Source organism: Panthera onca, chromosome A1, assembly GCF_046562875.1.
Source record: "Panthera onca isolate mPanOnc1 chromosome A1, mPanOnc1 haplotype 2, whole genome shotgun sequence".
Lineage (NCBI taxonomy): Eukaryota > Metazoa > Chordata > Mammalia > Carnivora > Felidae > Panthera > Panthera onca.
This window is the reverse complement of record NC_138339.1, coordinates 208,609,809-208,617,701: the sequence shown is the minus strand read 5'-3', so window position 1 is coordinate 208,617,701 and position 7,893 is coordinate 208,609,809. Positions and strand designations below refer to the sequence as shown.

At 35.4% G+C, this 7,893-nt stretch overlaps 1 non-coding gene across 1 annotated transcript; it reads left to right on the top strand.

Moving 5' to 3' along the window:
- Positions 1-374: 374 nt before the first annotated feature.
- On the top strand, positions 375-480 carry LOC132682530 (U6 spliceosomal RNA). The gene has a single exon (XR_009611716.1). It is a non-coding gene; the product is annotated as a U6 spliceosomal RNA (small nuclear RNA).
- Positions 481-7,893: the final 7,413 nt, after the last annotated feature.

Below are 7,893 nucleotides of genomic sequence, written 5' to 3'. Positions count from 1 at the left end.
CTGTCATTGAAGTATTTACTAATCAACCACTGATAATGTTTATAATTGTCAAAAACATTAACAAAAAATTATTCAAAGTAGTTCAGTAAATGCTTCTCTTATTTATGGATATGTTTAAAAATGAAATGAGCTTTAAAAATCATTAATACCTGTGAATTTCATGATGAAATCACCATTATGGAATTGCCCCTAAGTAATGATTTTGGAGAAGTGTGCAGGTACATGTCTATGTAAGCCCTCAAATGCTAAACAAATACTCCTAGAAAATGAAGATAAATTGTTTTGTATGTATTTTTCATCTTTGTCTTTCATCTTTGTTTCTCATTTTCTGTCTGTATTGCCTTTTCTAGGCTCTCTGATATACAACAGAAGTGGTGCTGGCTTAGGCAGCACATATGCTAACATTGGAAAGATACAGAGAAGATTAGCATGGCCCCTGGACAGGATGATACAATAGAAGTGTTGATATTGACTATCTTTGGTCTCAGAGAGAAAGCTATCAATACTTCAATATTACATATGTTTTTTTGTTTTTTTCCCATTCAGATTATCAAATAAAAGAAGTCCCCTTCTATGGTGAGGTTTCCCCCCCATCAATAATAGGTGTTGGCTTATTTGTGAAGTTTTTCTCTCTTATTGATCATATGACTTTTCTTCATTGTCCTATAAATGTTGCAAATTGTATAACATAGTTAAAATGATAAGTTACTCTTTTACTTATGGGATAAGCTATTCTGTATCATATGTTATTCTTGTTACATATTATTGAATTTGACTGGCCAATATTTTGTTAAAGATTCTGCATCCATGTGCATGAGAGATATTCATCAGATATGTTCTGACTTTTGCAAAGTGCTTGTCAACTTTTGATATTAAGGTCATGTTGGCAACATAAAATTAATTATTTCTTTGCTAAAATCTGGAAAAATTTTGCAACATTGATGTTATTTCTTTCTTAAAAATATAGAACAAGTACGTGGGAAACCATCTGCACATAAGGTTTTCTTTTTTTTTAATTATAGATCTATTTTTATAAGGTATATAACAATTCAGATTTTCTATTCTTTTTTGAGTTCTACAGGAATTTGTCTATATAGCCAAAGTCACTGCCAAAAATTGTAAATACTTTTGTTATTTTTATGTCTAGAACCTTCAGTGATGATCATTTCGGTTCTTTCTGTTTTTGATCAGATTTTATAAGCATTCATCAATTTGATTAACCTTTTAGCATTGTCATTGTTCTCAACTGCATTTTATTTTCTACTTCATTGCTTTCTTCTTTTATCTTCATTGTTTTTTCCTTTATCCTCTTTTGTTTTTTTGATGTTTGTTTTTTTGGGGGTTTTTTTGGAACTTATTGAGATGGAGCTTAAAAAGTGTACATTTGTTCAAAACCATGATAAGTAAAAATGCTAGTGAGTAGATTGGTCCAATCTTTCAGTTCCATAAGGGATGGGCAATTCATAAATAATAACTATTTTACTTCACAGAACTTCTGCAAATTAGAATCAGTATAGCCACTACAAGAAGTATTTTATAAGATTATTAGTTTTTCTTATCTCATTTAAGCAAACATATGAAATGAAAGCTATTTTTCATTCCATATGAAGAATGTTTTAAAAAAATCACTGCAGGGGCTCCTGGATGGCTCAGTCGGTTAAGCATCCAGCTTTGGCTCAGGTCATGATCACACAGCTCATGAGTTCAAGCCCCGCATCCGGCTGTGTGCTGACAGCTCAGAGCCTGGAACCTTCTTCAGAACCTGTCTCTGTCTCTGTGTCCCTCCCTGCTCACACAGTCTTTCTCTCAAATATAAATAAATGTTAACAAAAAATATAAAAAAAGTCACTGCAGGTATGACTTATCCAAGTGTCCATGAGTTTTATACTGTCAATCCAGTATGCAATGCAAAACAGAAGAAATGTTAAAAGAACCTGTACGGAAAAATATCAGACATATGGATATGAGTTTGATAAACCAAGGTCTATATTACAAAAGTGTGAGTCATAGCTCAATTTAGAAAAAAAAAATGCAAAAGTTTTTTTAAAGGAATTATAGCTCTGTACATAATTCTTTATTGACTAGCTGATGAGATAGTGTGTAAGTGGCATGAAAGCTCTGGGTGAAAATAACTGTCTCTAAATAGAATGAAGCCATTGTGCAACTAGAAACTTCTTTTTCCTTCAAGTTTAAACACTTTTCCTATTTGAAGGGAACATAAGAGAGAAAGAAATGTTGAACCACAACTCTCTAGAAGAAATAAAGTGCATCTCTTAATTCTTAACTTTAGTTCTTTTTAAAAAATATGTATCTATTTATAACATGTGATATATAATTTTTAAAAGTATATATATGCTTTATGCAACACACACACAAACACCACTGTAAATGAGATACAGACTGGGAGTAATTTTTTCTGCACATTATTTTAGGAAAAGTTATCATTCTTTTCATATGATAGTTAATAATATAATAATAATAGTATAGTAGTAATAATAGTATATTGTGAACTATAAAATTGATAAAAAATGCTGTGATAAATCTACATATGTTGGACCACTGTAAATTAATTGTGATATATGTTTAAAATATATTTCATACAATACTATAGGAGATAAACTGAGAGACAAACCTTTACTTAGAATAAACCATACTGTGAGAGTGATATTTGAAGACACGTTTGATTAGGAATAACACTACGTCTTTGAAAGAAACTCGTAGACCTTTTAAAGGAAAGCAAAGCAAGCAGCTGCAGTCCAGTGTTGCACAGTAATATCTTCTGTATTTGTTCACTGGCTCTAACAAAGCTTGCAGTTTCCCCTTACCTTAGTGCTCTGCCTTACATCAGTGAATACACCATTGAAATACAGATAATAATCTGCATTGTCTATCAGTTCATGAATATTTGTTTGAAATACTCTATGTATTGCTTACCTCACATACAGTGTTAGTCTCATGATTCCTTATAACAACAACCATACTGTTGTTTTACATTGTTAGTAACCTAAAATGTGTCGCTGTGCCATAAAAACTCTCTTGGCTATATATCATGATAATAATGCATAAGAATATGTGTTTTTTGTTTCTTTGTTTTGTTTTTTACAAATTTCTCATTATAAAATAAATGTCATGGGGATATAACGTATATAGCATGATGAGTACAGTTAATAACACTGTATTGCATATTTAAAAGTGGCTAAAAGATAGATCTTAAAACTTATCACAAAAGGGACGCCAGGGTAGTTCAGTTGGTTAAGCGTCTGACCTTGGCTCAAGTCATGATCTCACAGTTCCTGAGTTAGTACCCTGTATGTGGCTCTCGGCTATCAGCACAGAGCCGGCTTTGGATCCTCTGTCCCCTCTCTCTCTGCCCCTCCGCCACTTGAGCTACCATTGTCTCTCTCAATAAATAAATAAATAAATAAATAAATAAACAAACTAACTAACTAACTAAACAACTTATCACAAGAAAAAAATGTAACTATGTATGGTACCTAGGTATCAAAACATAACATAAGATAACCTAGGTACATAACAACTAGTTACCTAGTTGTTACCTAGACTTATTGCGGAGCTCATTTGGCAATACCTACAAATACCAAATCATTATGCTGTAAGCTTGAAAAAACAATCAACACCCTACCCAGATTCAGTGTGAGAAACCATAGAATAAATCAGTGTTTGAGCTGGGTAGGCCCTAGGAATCATCTACTAAACTCCCTGCTTTCTGAGGAACACTTCGTGCTCTAATTGACAAAGATCCAAAGATCTTTGTGTTATACCAGAAGATTGACTGTATGTGACAGAAACCTAGATACCCTTCCACACACACACACCCTTCCACAATCCCACTGTACAGGAATAAAAATGATTCCTAAGGCTATATTAAAAAAACAAACAAACAAAAAACATTTCTGTTTTAGAGTCCAAGACCAAAATTCAATGCCACATTTGTGGCTTACTAGCTTTTGAATCTTGGGCAAGTTCCAATACTCTGGCGAAGTCATTTACCATTTATATCTTTTGATTTCCTTCTCTGTAAATTTAAGACTCATCATAGAATTTGTTTTATAGGACTGCTGTAAGGATCAAATGACAAAGTGTTTAACAATTATTGTAAAATCTCAATGACTTAAATTTTATGGTCTACCTTAAATGACTTTGTGTATTCAAAATGGCCCACAACATGTAACAGGTATTTCATGCACATTATTTAATAGCATTTAGTGGTTAAAACCATGAGTTATTGAGTGAGCCTGTCAGCATGGAATCCTGGTTCTTCCAGTTTCTAGCCGGTTACCTTGGGCAAATTATATAACCTCTCAGGTTATTGAAATGATTAAATTATCTGATTAAAAAAATACCTAATTGTTTATGAAACCCTTAAAACAGTGCATTGATTATATAGCAATATACAATAAATATTAATGTTTAGTAATACCAGTATTATAAAATAATATTGATATTAATAATTATTATAATAACTTCAGCTTGGACACATTCACTGCTTAATCCTGGAAAGACATTTCTCTGGATTTTAAGTCTCTATCCTTGTGCTGAGTGAAAGGAAAAAGGGAAAAAGTCCCTGGTACCTTAATGCTCAAAAATTCGATCATCTACTGTATCAGCTTTAATGCACAGTACTGATATTAAGGTAACTGAATAGTGGGGGTATGACCCACTAATATATCTCAATCAATTATGACTCATGCCATATCAAATCTCTTACTAAACTAAGTTAAAATAGCAAAGTTTATAAAAATGTATTTATAATTTTTCCCTGACATGAAGTCAATCTTACTCACTTGACTTCACATAATGCTTTCTTGAGTGAAAGAGAGAAATATAGTTACAGCAATGAAAATGAAGCACGATTTATACCCATTATTGATGCAAACCATGGAATCAAATGCCAAATGTGAGTTACAATATTTTCCACTGACTGTGATAGAAAAAAACAAAACAAACCTAAGTTGCTATCATGCTCATAGACTTTTATCCTATTCAAAAGCATGGGAAATGTCCATATTCCTTTTTGGGTCCTGGAGGACTGCTATCTGCCTGCCCCTTCATCTCCCCAGTGCAGGCTAATTGGAGGTCCAGCCTTCGGGCAGTAGCTGGGAAAGTCAGGATATTGGATGTACAGTCTACCCCTATGAGGGAGAAACTAGGGTTGGGTGTTTTTGCTCAGTCACTCTGTACTGAGCCAGAGGGAATGGTTGCTAGGAGTGTTTTTGCATCCACTAGAACCACCTCTCTGTTTTCATGTGATCCTGGGGGACTGTAGAATGCCTAGTCTTTTCAGCTCCCAGAGCTAGGTAATTTGGAACCAGTCTGTCAAGTGGTGGCCATAACAAGTGGGTGATGGATGTATTGACAACTCCTTCCAGAGAGAAGCTAAAGAGCTGGTTTACTTTTGGAGACAACTGAAGGAAGATGGCTGGGGTTGAGGCCACAAGCTCTATGAGGCTCCCAGAAGAATCCCAGTCAATTCTCACATGCAGGCTGATTAGAAGCCAGAAGCTCAGGCCACAGCTTGAAAAATATGTAGTCAGATCCCTTCCAGGTGTTTCTGCCTGCTGTCTCTGTACTCAGCGTGAGGGACAGTTTTAAGAAGTGCTTTGTACTCATTTTAAAACTGTATTTTTGTGTAACATGGTCCTGTGGTACTTGTGGATACCAAGTCCCGTTGGCTATCAGAGCAAGCTGATTTGAGGGCCCTGCCCCTTGAGTGACAGCCAAAAACCTTGGGGTACAAGATGTGTGGAGAAGTTTCTTTCTAGGGGGTAGCCTTAGAAAAAAAAAAAACAGAGGGCCTAGACTAAACACTAGTTTGTATTGGTGGAGCCAACCTGCAGTAGAATGTGGGGAAATGCCCACCAGCTCTTTCAGGCTCTCAGAAAGATGCAGGGTGTTGAGAAGCCTGACCCTCAGGCAGCAGCTGGCAAAGTATGCAGCCAACCACTTTAAGGGAGAAACTGGGGGATGGTCTTTTGTGCCTGTTGCTCACACCGAGTCCAGGTGTATAGGCATGAAGAGTGTTCGCCTGCCTGTTTAAAAAATAGCTTCTTTGTTTGCTACAGTGCTGTGGGGCTCATGAATGCAAACTCTGTTGGCTAGGTGATTTGAGGGCCTGTCCTTCAGGTGCCAGCCATAGATGTTGGGGTGTTAAAATGTGTGAACAGGCTCCTTGAAAGGAGAAGCCAGTAACTTGGTTTTATTGTCAGAGTGAGCAGGAGGGAGAGGGTGGGGTAAGGGCTCCCCCGGCTTGTTAGTGCTCTGAAGAGGATCCCAGTCATTCCCTAGATTGTTATTAGGAGGCAGGAAGTTAGGTGACCGCTACAAAGAATGTTGTCAAATCCCTTCAGGGGAAAAGCTGGAAAATGGGAAGTTTTGTCTGTTTGCTCTGCACTGAGCCTGGGGCAATGGTATCCAGGAGTGCTCACACACCTGCTTAACAAGTGCTTCGTCTGCTCCTGTTTTGTGGGACTCATGAACACAAGTTCCCCTGACCTTCAGATTTTGACCTCTCCCTCGGGTGTTAACCTTAAAAGACAAGGTGCTAGCTTGCTGCAATATCTTCCTTCCTTAGGGAGAACCCACAAGTTGAGAGGGTTCCCTCCCAGTTGTAAGGCACTGTGCAGAGGTTGGGGTTTCTGGTGAGAGTGTATCTCGCATTTCAAAGCCCTTGATGGGCTTGAAATCGCATTTCAAAGCCCTTGATACTTTCTCAGTTGCCCAATGTGTACAAGTCATTCAACTAATTTTTGGATTTCTGTCAGTGGAAACTGATTCATATGTAGCTACATATTTGGTGTCTCTGTGGTAGGAGGGAAATTCAGGAGCCTCCTATGTGGGCATCTTGGTGACATCTATCCTTAACTCTTGTGAGATGTTCGGTTTAGTTACAATTGTTTTTGCTAGTGGAAATAGAAATGAGATTACCATTCAGACATAAATGTGTATGTTACCATTCTTGTGTAAATTGGTCAAGATCAGTATGAAAATAATAATTTTTAAAAAGTACCAAATAGAGCATATGTATCTAAATAGACATGTCTTCTTTTTTGCCTTTCATTTCAAAATGAAATTTAGATTAAAAAAATGTATTTTCAAAAGCACAGCTTAAGTTATTTTTAAAAAGGATATAATGTGCATTTAAACTGGGTAAAAGAAAATGGAAGATCCTAACATCAAAGGCAATTATAAACCTTTATTGAAGTTTAATTATAAAAGAGATCCATGTTGGATGTGTTTATCAACTCATTAAATATGTTTTAATTCTGTACTTATAAATTTAAGGAATAGATTTCCTTTCTCATGTTGGGTACTTGGGGAAATAACAAACTAATAAGATAGTGTTTGAAGGAAAGTTCATTTAAGAAATTAAATTATCCAGTACAATAAAGTTCACACTAAGTGACATTTAAGCAACACAACACAGCACTTAAGATGGTGTGTAGTTACTGTAAATTAATTTCCACTCTGGTTATTTTGCTAATTTATCTTGTTTAGCAGAATAACAGCAATATACCAAAGAATTGCTAAAACCTTTGTCATTGATTGATCGATTGACATTTTAGCTAAGTTACAGTTTTTACATCAATATATACCTGTTATGTAAGTATTGCTGTTAGACATTGTATTCCCATGGGTACTTCAAACTAATTTGGTAAATAAATAGTAGCTTCAGTCTAAAGAGAGATTTATCATTTTGCTTAGGATATATGTATTTCCATTTATTCTGTTCTTTTTCTTTATCCCAGACAAATTGTTGCAGGAGAAATTCTTGGTTTTAAGTTTCTTGTTCCATAAATATGACTCGGGATATCAGCATTCAATAGTATCTTAAATCTGTGCACTTTCTAAAACATTATAAACCTAGAAAACTAA